This window comes from Carassius auratus, chromosome 29, assembly GCF_003368295.1.
Source record: "Carassius auratus strain Wakin chromosome 29, ASM336829v1, whole genome shotgun sequence".
Lineage (NCBI taxonomy): Eukaryota > Metazoa > Chordata > Actinopteri > Cypriniformes > Cyprinidae > Carassius > Carassius auratus.
The window spans coordinates 22,978,140-22,987,142 of record NC_039271.1 but is presented as its reverse complement, the minus strand read 5'-3'; the positions used below and the strand labels follow the sequence as shown (position 1 = coordinate 22,987,142).

The 9,003-nt window shown below is 37.5% G+C and overlaps 3 long non-coding RNA genes across 3 annotated transcripts; all 3 read right to left on the bottom strand.

The window, feature by feature from the left end:
* Positions 1-5,359: 5,359 nt before the first annotated feature.
* LOC113048434 (uncharacterized) lies at positions 5,360-6,292 on the bottom strand. Its single transcript, XR_003276480.1, has 3 exons — positions 6,188-6,292; positions 5,778-5,877; positions 5,360-5,402 (listed from the first exon to the last, which is right to left on the bottom strand). It is a non-coding gene; the product is annotated as an uncharacterized LOC113048434 (long non-coding RNA).
* Positions 6,293-6,426: 134 nt separating this feature from the next.
* On the bottom strand, positions 6,427-6,911 carry LOC113048436 (uncharacterized). The gene is made up of 3 exons (XR_003276482.1): positions 6,844-6,911; positions 6,666-6,737; positions 6,427-6,464 (listed from the first exon to the last, which is right to left on the bottom strand). It is a non-coding gene; the product is annotated as an uncharacterized LOC113048436 (long non-coding RNA).
* On the bottom strand, positions 6,908-9,003 carry LOC113048438 (uncharacterized). Its single transcript, XR_003276484.1, has 3 exons — positions 8,882-9,003; positions 7,047-7,079; positions 6,908-6,933 (listed from the first exon to the last, which is right to left on the bottom strand). It is a non-coding gene; the product is annotated as an uncharacterized LOC113048438 (long non-coding RNA).

Below are 9,003 nucleotides of genomic sequence, written 5' to 3'. Positions count from 1 at the left end.
TGTCAACGAATGTCATTGTCGATTAGTTGGTCTGCTCACGTCACGGGGAGCGTTACTGAAGACATCACTTTCATGACAACAGTCACACGCGAAAATGCAGAGAGTAATCGGAGAGAAATGACAGATCAATCGGCGGCAGAAAAAAGTGTGCGCCCCAAGTCATCTAAGGCATGAGAGCATTTTACATTAAATGCAGCAAATAAGACTGCAATCTGCAAGTTATGCAAAGCTGAGCTTGTGTGGCATGGAAGTACCACAGTAATGCACGAACACATGAAGAGGAAACACGTTGTCACGGATGAAGGTGAAACATCAGCACGGTAAGCAAAAACTGTAGCCTATATTCTCATTATATGAAGATGTGAAAATAGTATAGTCTGGTTTAATTCAATGCTACTGTGTAAACAGCTTTGTTTACCAACTTCGGGACAGTCACACTAAATCTATTTTGTCTCGAGCATCAGGTTGCGAAATCAGTTCGCTCGCAACATAGTGATGCATTATAATAGCGCTACCGCAGAAATAGTTTAAATTAAATGGTTAAAGGCAAATTAAATATAAAGGCAGTTAATAACAGCAGTAGTAAAATATTGTTTTTTTAGTCACTGTAGTCAGTGGTTTTTAGCGAATGCATAATTTTTCCTGTCCTGAGTTTATTGATTTAAAAACGATTGTATTGCTTTCACTAAAGAAAATAGTCAGTTTCGTCTCTACGGTTAGAATCCTGCGTCCATAGCAACGCTCTGTTTTTCATGGCAACAATGTGTTATATTTCGCAGCGAGCGGTCTGTTATCAAGAAATAACAGATCGCATTCTACATTGGAATTCAACCAAGCCATGTAATAAAAAGTTTTTAAAAAGTTTCGATCTACTGCGGCTCTACTACGTTCACACGCTTGTTTTCATTCTTTCTATATTTAATTGATCAATATATCCTTATTCATTTAATTTTAAATAAAAATTTAATTTATTATATATTTTAGATGTTTTGGTTTATATCTTTACATCTGAACATCATGTCTGTGTAAATTTGTTTTACCAAAAATTGTTAAAACATAATATGTTGTATATAATTTTGATTTTTTTTTTCATTAATCATGGTTGTCAACTTGCCAACAGTAATTATCATTAAAAACAATGCAAATATTGATTTATACATAAATTGTCTCTCCTTGCATACTCAAATGTTGTTTTTTTATTTCAGAAAGAAACAGCTCACCATAAGTGAATTTGTTCAGAGGAGAAATCCCCCATGCACTCCTCAACAAGCAGCCATTGTAACAGATGTCATACTTAATATGTTGGTAACTGACATGCGGCCAATGTCAATGGTGAAAGATGAAGGATTCAAAAAAATGGTAGGCACACTCAACCCAGGATATATTCTTCCCTCAAGGACCCACTTCACAAAATTAATGGAGAGGAAGTATCAGGAGGCATTCCAAAAAATCAAGAGTGCTATAAACACCACCAACAGTAGAATGGCTTTAACTACTGATATATGGACAAGTGTTTCCACTGAAGCTTACCTTGGCATTACATGCCATTACATTGGGAATGACTGGAAGATTACATCTGTCTGCCTTACCACCATGCCACTCGAAGACAGACATACCTCAACCAACATTGCAGAGTGGTTGGAAGAAGTAGCAGTCAAGTTTGAAATCCCTTCTGAGAAAATTTGTGCCATTGTACATGACAATGGTGCGAACATTGTGGCCGCTGCAAAATTACTGGAGGAGAAACATGGGTGGAGCAGTATACGCTGCACTGGCCACACCTTGCAGTTGGTGATTAATGCTGCATTAAAGAACACAGGCATTCAAAGAGCTGTTGGAGCTGCAAGATGTCTTGTGGAGCATTTCAAAAAAAGTGAGCAAGCCTGCAGCAAGCTGAAAGACAAACAGAAACAAATGTGCACACCTGAGCATAAGCTTGTTCAGGATGTAAGTACTAGATGGAACAGTACATTCTACATGATTAACAGAATGATTGAACAGAGGTGGCCTTTAACTGCAACTCTATCTGACCCATCCCTCACTCACAGAGACAAACGCTATCTTGACTTGAAACCAGACCAGTGGAGTCTGCTTGAAGAGCTTTGCACTGCTCTTAAGCCATTTGAATGTGCCACTGTTTTTATGAGTGGGCAGGAATATATAACAGTCTCTTCATTGCCTCCACTTGTGAAAGGGCTCTTGAAGTCCACTGAAGGTGCTGCCTACGATTCAGCTTCAGTGAAGTCCTTCCAAGTCACAGCAGTTGAGCAGCTTCAAAACAGATGGAAGGAAACACTCTTTGATCAGGTAGATAATCCTGTGGTTCTCTCCTCTGCTCTGGACCCAAGGTTCAGAAGACTGAAATTTCTGTCACCTGAGCAAATTATAACTGTTCAAGCTAAAGTGCAAGCTAAAGCACTTGCAGCAAGAAGGGAGATGGTGCAACAGCAAATTACCACCTCAACCATAAGAACTGCAGCTGAACCTTCAACATCTTTGCTTGACTCACTCCTTGAGTCTGGAGGCAGCAGTGATGAAGAGAGCAGAGAGGAGAAAGCTGAGGAGGACCTCAACACTCAAATAAGAAATGAAGTCCTGGCTTACTTTGGTGAGAGGCCCCTAGCCAAGGAAGAAAATCCTTTGGATTGGTGGAGAGATAATAAAGATAAATATCCCACTTTGGCAAAATTAGCTAAATCCTACTTGTGTATCCCAAGCTCCTCAACACCATCTGAGCGTCTGTTTTCCGCTGCAGGTAACATAGCTTCCAAAAAGAGAGCTAGCCTCAGCCCGGAGCATGTGGACATGCTGACATTTTTGCATTCCAATTCAAAGTTTTGGAAGAGTGAATAAGAAACATGTTGTTATGAACAACACTGAACAGTGACAGTTTTCCTCTTCTTCTGCATTCTACCTCTGTATCAAACAGTAATGTTTGTTTGTTTATTATTTATAATTTTGATATTTCAACAAAATACGCTGCTTAATATATTATTACAAACATCTTTGTGTCCTAATTTCATAATGTGAAGTTTATATGAGCAGCACAACTCAATATTTTGTTTTGTTTATTTATATTTTGGATATTTAAAGAAGTTTTATTGTTTAAAAACTGGACAAACTTTTGTGTTTAAAGTTTTAAAATGTAAAAATTAAAGATTATATTAGTAAAACTCAATGTGTGGCTTTTGCACTTTTTAAAGTACACTTTTAAACATAAATACCCTGATTTAGGGTTTTATTTAGTTATAATAAACCAAAAAAATCAAACTGAATAAAAAAAAAAAAACTGTATCCGATTAATCGAAAAAATAATCGTCCGATTAATCGATTATGAAAATAATTGTTAGTTGCAGCCCTAGTGTGTACCTGAGCTAATCAAGAGCAGAACCCGTCTTGGAAGAACATTGGTACAAATTTACTTAACATTAAAGGGGGGGGGGGTGAAATGCTCGTTTTCACTCAATATCCTGTTAATCTTGAGTACCTATAGAGTAGTACTGCATCCTTCATAACTCCAAAAAGTCTTTAGTTTTATTATATTCATAAGAGAAAGATAGTCTGTACCAATTTTTCCCGGAAAAACATGAGTGCCTGGAGGCGTGACGTGTGGGCGGAGCTAAAGAATCACGAGCGCCAGTAAGCTTTTGCGTTGAGAGCGTTTGGAAGCTGTGACTTTACCGTGAGGAAAAAAACATCAGAAAACAAACCATGGCTAACAGTCAGATTCAGCGTATATTTATGATCCAGAATCAGATCCAGAGGCTGAAATTTAACAAGAGCAGCATCAGCAACGACGTCTCTATTTAGGGCTGAAAAAAAATTTAATGCGATTTTCATGTACATCTCATCAGTAGAGACGCTCCTGTAATGAGAAGTATATCTCCAGCACGTGTGTTCAAATCAGGGTTGCCAGGTTTTCACAACAAATCCTGCCCAGTTGCTTCTCAAAACTAGCCCAATCCCGCTTCCAGAAGGTTCCCCGATAAAACATTGCTTCCCGGGGTTAAAATATACGCAACCAGTGTTGCCAAGTGTGTGGTTGTTTTTCATGTCCGCGGTTTGAAGCAATCCCAATACCAACAATGTGATATTTAGCCGCTAAAATGCTAATTTTACCAGGGAAACCCTTCCCAAAAATTTATATTTTAACCCCGGGAAGCAATTTTTATCGGTAAACCTCCCGGAAACGCGATTGGGCTAGTTTTGGACTAGTTTTAAGAAGCAACTGGGCAGGTTGATGTGAAAACCTGGCAACCCTGATCTGAACGCACATGCTGGAGATATGCTTCTAATTACAGGAGCGTCTTTACTGATGAGAGGTGCATGAAAATCGCATTTGATTTTTTGCACAGCCCTATGTGGTATGTACTGAAACTGTATATATTTGCTTAGCGGTTTTGGAAAATGACTAAGTTCCACTTTATGTCGTCTTTTTTTTATTTTTTTTTTATTTTTTTTAAGTTGTACATGTGGAAAGTGCAGTTTGATGACAACATTGCATGTTGTTTACTTGATGTGCTTACGCGCCGATAGCTAAGTTAACAACACAGAGATATTTGAAGCAGTTTTACTCACCGCATGCGGTTCCAACACACGATCGTGACCCTTTTTCGTTGGGACTGCATTATCCTTAAGAAATAAACGATGTGCAAATCCGGCTTCAAACTGGGCCATCTTCGAAATGCAGGGAACAAACAAAAACACTTGCACAACTCCGTTGATGCTCTGTAAAAATAAACTCCATCCACTGGTCCCTTTAATGCAGTTTTTTTTTTTTTTTGGTAATCTGTGCAGGGTTGTCTTGCCCTGGCAACCAAAAACACACTTCTTTTGTGAAATTTCGCGACGACCTTGCTCTGATCAGTGAATGTCTGTGCTCTGCTATACGGGAGCGCGCGCTCTTCCGGGAGAAGTGCCCTAAGGACTCATATAAGGAAATTCCGCTCCATCTAATGTCACACAGAGTCATACTCGAAAAAAAACTTTCCGAAACTTGTGACAAACTGGAAGGAGTATTTTTGGAACAAAAATACTCCTTCAAACATACAACTTAATTTTTGAAACTTTGTCCATGTTTAGCATGGGAATCCAACTCTTTAACAGTGTAAAAAACTCAGTATGCATGAAATAGCATTTCACCCCCCCTTTAACAATTATACTAGGTTTGGTTGTAGCTTGTCTACATACATCAGCCCTACTTACCAAACAGACTTGCCTAGAATCTCAATACACCTAAAATTAGTCCTAGTCTGTGGCTGTTCTTACCTGTATTTTTAGATTTGGTGATTTGTCCCTAGAAAAGAGAAAAAAACATTGAGTTAAGTATACAATGTGTTGAGAAACAGTATGTATATTTTGATCATTAACCCTTGCCTTTTTTCTTCTTAGAGTCTTCGTATCTAAAAGAAATGAACATGTTTCTTAATGTCATTTTAATGTTATTATAATGTTTCAAGAACCAAATAATAATCATGAAAATAAAGATTAATTCTGCATGCTTATTTCAATGTGCATAGAACCAAGACAGTGTATTCACTTCATCCTTCTAAGAAAGATCGTAAATAAATAGCATCTGATTTTGAACAAACTTAATGTCGTATTTTATGCTTGAAATGATGTAGTAACAATGTACTCAGAAGTATGACATCCTCCGAATTTACAAGTTAATCCTACCACTCCAAATCATCAGTAAGTTAAACTTAATGCTGGCAGCTACAGGTAGCCAGCAGAGCTCAATAAGGAGCACCCATACCATACATATGTCTACTACTTACCAAGGGAGTTGAACAACAAAGTCCCAAGTCTCTCCCGCTCTTGAGCGATAGGGAGGCATTGGAGGTGCCCTTGTTGTCCCTGGAGGATCATTTCTGCAAACTAAAAGAGCAACAGAAAGTCTATTTTATTTAATGAAATAATGTAACTTATAATAAATGTGAACAACAAATTGTAGTAAAAATAAAAAAAAATTGGACTATATTACAAGAGAAGATTATGGTGCTCATTTAATAATTATATGATCATGACTCCTGTATCGTGTGCTGAAGGTAGTACTGTGTCCATGTCAAAAATCCATTAATATTTGATCTGAAACTTTCATTCAAAATTGCTATAAAGTGAAAACTAAAAATATTTATATTTTCAAAAGAAAACAGAAACATTATGCAGAAAACGACCCAAACTGTACCATTAGTGAGAACACCCCACATGACAAAGAGTCGTTTTGTAAGTCATGGTCCCTCTTCATCATCTTCCAGGGCCCTTGGAAGCCTCTGCTAGCAGCAAATAAGCTGAAAGATTAGAGAAAATAATTGTGAAGGAGATCTCTGCTGAATTTTCATCTCATTTTATAGAGCAATACAAAAACCTTGTACCTCCAATTATCCATTATTTTGGAAGCAATGCTGTGGTTGCTCCCCCAAGGAATCGATGTAGGTAATCGTTCCCTCTTTCAAGTTGCAATGCTATACAAAAGATGGGAAAACATATGAGAAAGGTTTGAAGGAGAATTACAACCAATCTGTGTTGAAAATGATTGAAATTATTTTAAAATGTGAAGCACTAAAAGCTCAAACAATACAAATGAGGATGACACAACAGCAACAATGACTAGTGTGATGCTATTTAGCGAATAATAGTCTCTGCATAACCTAACAGCAACCTACAAAGAGGGTCCAGTGGCACTCTCCCAGCAAGTAGGGCCCGAAGATGGCACTGGCTCCTTTAAGAATGTTTTTCTGACAGGAAAAAAAGAAAACATTCATGAACAAACATAAATAAACTTGACACCTAATGTGTTCAGCAGCACTGAACAATAACTTTAAACATTTAAATAACTCTTACTTTTAAGAAATAAGTACTCCTGGCCCTGGAGCTGCCCTCCAAAATCAGGCGCATAGCCTGACTTTTAATTGCCTCTGTCCCAGGCTGGCTCTAAACGAGGGAGAGAAATGGTTTAAGTCATTAAATCATGTTAAATCTATATTTGAATTGTATGCATGTATGTCAGTGAGTGAGTGAGTGTTTAGTAAAAAGGTATGAGTTACCCTGCTCATGATGTAAAATAAGGCATCCATTACCTGGGGAAGTAATACATATATAAAATATTATATATATATATATATATATATATATATATATATATATATATATATATATATATATATATATATACACAGTATTGTTCAAAATAATAGCAGTACAATGTGACTAACCAGAATAATCAAGGTTTTTAGTATATTTTTTATTGCTACGTGGCAAACAAGTTACCAGTAGGTTCAGTAGATTCTCAGAAAACAAATGAGACTCAGCATTCATGATATGCACGCTCTTAAGGCTGTGCAATTGGGCAATTAGTTGAATTAGTTGAAAGGGGTGTGTTCAAAAAAATAGCAGTGTGGCATTCAATCACTGAGGTCATCAATTTTGTGAAGAAACAGGTGTGAATCAGGTGGCCCCTATTTAAGGATGAAGCCAACACTTGTTGAACATGCATTTGAAAGCTGAGGAAAATGGGTCGTTCAAGACATTGTTCAGAAGAACAGCGTACTTTGATTAAAAAGTTGATTAGAGAGGGGAAAACCTATAAAGAGGTGCAAAAAATGATAGGCTGTTCAGCTAAAATGATCTCCAATGCCTTAAAATGGAGAGCAAAACCAGAGAGACGTGGAAGAAAACGGAAGACAACCATCAAAATGGATAGAAGAATAACCAGAATGGCAAAGGCTCAGCCAATGATCACCTCCAGGATGATCAAAGACAGTCTGGAGTTACCTGTAAGTACTGTGACAGTTAGAAGACGTCTGTGTGAAGCTAATCTATTTTCAAGAATCCCCCGCAAAGTCACTCTGTTAAAAAAGATGCATGTGCAGAAGAGGTTACAATTTGCCAAAGAACACATCAACTGGCCTAAAGAGAAATGGAGGAACATTTTGTGGACTGATGAGAGTAAAATTGTTCTTTTTGGGTCCAAGGGCCACAGGCAGTTTGTGAGACGACCTCCAAAATCTGAATTCAAGCCACAGTACACAGTGAAGACAGTGAAGCATGGAGGTGCAAGCATCATGATATGGGCATGTTTCTCCTACTATGGTGTTGGGCCTATTTATCGCATACCAGGGATCATGGATCAGTTTGCATATGTTAAAATACTTGAAGAGGTCATGTTGCCCTATGCTGAAGAGGACATGCCCTTGAAATGGTTGTTTCAACAAAACAATGACCCAAAACACACTAGTAAACGGGCAAAGTCTTGGTTCCAAACCAACAAAATTAATGTTATGGAGTGGCCAGCCCAATCTCCAGACCTTAATCCAATTGAGAACTTGTGGGGTGATATCAAAAATGCTGTTTCTGAAGCAAAACCAAGAAATGTGAATGAATTGTGGAATGTTGTTAAAGAATCATGGAGTGGAATAACAGCTGAGAGGTGCCACAAGTTGGTTGACTCCATGCCACACAGATGTCAAGCAATTTTAAAAAACTGTGGTCATACAACTAAATATTAGTTTAGTGATTCACAGGATTGCTAAATCCCAGAAAAAAAAAATGTTTGTACAAAATAGTTTTGAGTTTGTACAGTCAAAGGTAGACACTGCTATTTTTTTGAACACACCCCTTTCAACTAATTGCCCAATTGCACAGCCTTAAGAGCGTGCATATCATGAATGCTGGGTCTTGTTTGTTTTCTGACAATCTACTGAACCTACTGGTAACTTTTTTGCCACGTAGCAATAAAAAATATACTAAAAACCTTGATTATTCTGGTTAGTCACATTGTACTGCTATTATTTTGAACAATACTGTATATTAATATATATATATATAAACTGCAATAAATCACAATAGAGTCAACTATTTTTTTAAAGAAATAGAAAATTACCTCATCTGGAAGTTCAAATGGGCCTAAAAGGGCCTCCAAACTACCCAAAAAGATTTTGAAAGGCCCAATTGTCCCAAGGACATCTTCACTATGAAGTCCTTGGGACTTCAGTGTTTCTAAGT